This window comes from Corvus brachyrhynchos, unplaced genomic scaffold (assembly GCF_000691975.1).
Source record: "Corvus brachyrhynchos isolate BGI_N302 unplaced genomic scaffold, ASM69197v1 scaffold101, whole genome shotgun sequence".
In the NCBI taxonomy this organism is placed as follows: domain Eukaryota; kingdom Metazoa; phylum Chordata; class Aves; order Passeriformes; family Corvidae; genus Corvus; species Corvus brachyrhynchos.
In genome coordinates, this window is record NW_008237239.1 from 11,489,925 (window position 1) to 11,490,967 (window position 1,043).

General features: G+C 49.6%; 1 long non-coding RNA gene across 3 annotated transcripts in view; it reads right to left on the bottom strand.

Annotated features, from left to right (window-relative positions):
- Window positions 1–6: 6 nt before the first annotated feature.
- The window catches only part of LOC108445596, a 16,705-nt gene continuing 15,668 nt past the window's right edge, over window positions 7–1,043 (bottom strand). For all 3 annotated transcript variants that reach the window (XR_001860523.1, XR_001860524.1, XR_001860522.1), the window contains one exon: window positions 7–145. This is a non-coding gene — a long non-coding RNA (uncharacterized LOC108445596). The remainder of the gene's footprint in view (window positions 146–1,043) is intronic.

Sequence of the window (1,043 nt, forward strand, 5' to 3'; positions counted from 1 at the left end):
CACCCTGCGTTATTTGCTTTCTCACCTGCGGTGCAGACAGGTTTTCACTTCACAGGCGTTGGCAGAGCCCTCCTGCCCGGGGAGAGCAGCTTGTCTGCGTACATTCAACCGCCTTGTCAGCCTCTGGGGCTAATGCTGCCTAATGCTGTAAATAAATAAATAAATAAAAACAATGTTGCAGGGAATAGGCATATGAGAAGAGCCCCTTTCTTCCCCTTGCATACCTGGAGCCCACCTGCTCCTGGGCAGCAGAGTGGGCTGCTTGAGCCCGCCAGTCCGGGGGCTGTGGACACCTGTCTGAATTACCAAGCCGCTTCCTTGGGAGCAACAGCAGTAGCTGGGACACGGAGAACGGGTTTCCCCATGGCAAAGCTGCAAGTGGCACATACCCCACAGACCTCTGTTTTTGTCAAATGTCTATGTAGTCTTTTCTGTAAAAACTTCCCACACTGTCTCTCCAGACTCCCTGTACCAAAGTGCAGTTTGTCTCATCTAAAGACTCACATGACACTTGAGGGCCTCATCTTTAAAAAGCTATTTAAGGTTTTACACAATCAGGCAGGCATTTGTATCATCTACCACAAGTCCCAGTCATCATTTCCCTTTTCCATGGCAGGGGAAGAAACCTGCAAGCTCACAAAACTGGAACACAACCTAAGCCACAAAGTCTCTCAGACCTGCATGTCCCTCTGGAGGAATTCCTTGGGGACATCCTGTACTTCCAGGTGCCTTTCAGTCCGATCAAGCTGGTTTTGGTAGCTCTGCAAAGCAGAGAGCCACCAGCTGACTATAGTGGCAGCAAATAAGGCAAGAACAATCCCAGGCCATTCTGGGCTGTAAGGTCTATACAAATCCTGGAAGTCCTGCACTAACTGGCAGCGAGCACCAATTACTGAGTAATGGGCTCTCCACATGCCCCTTTACTTAATAAGTAGACACAGTCTGCACCCACTTTTGGAGCTCAGTTGTCTCTGGTTGTAACACCAAGTGAATGCTTTGCAGAGGGCCAGTCTCACAGTGACTAAAGCTCAGATCATTACAGC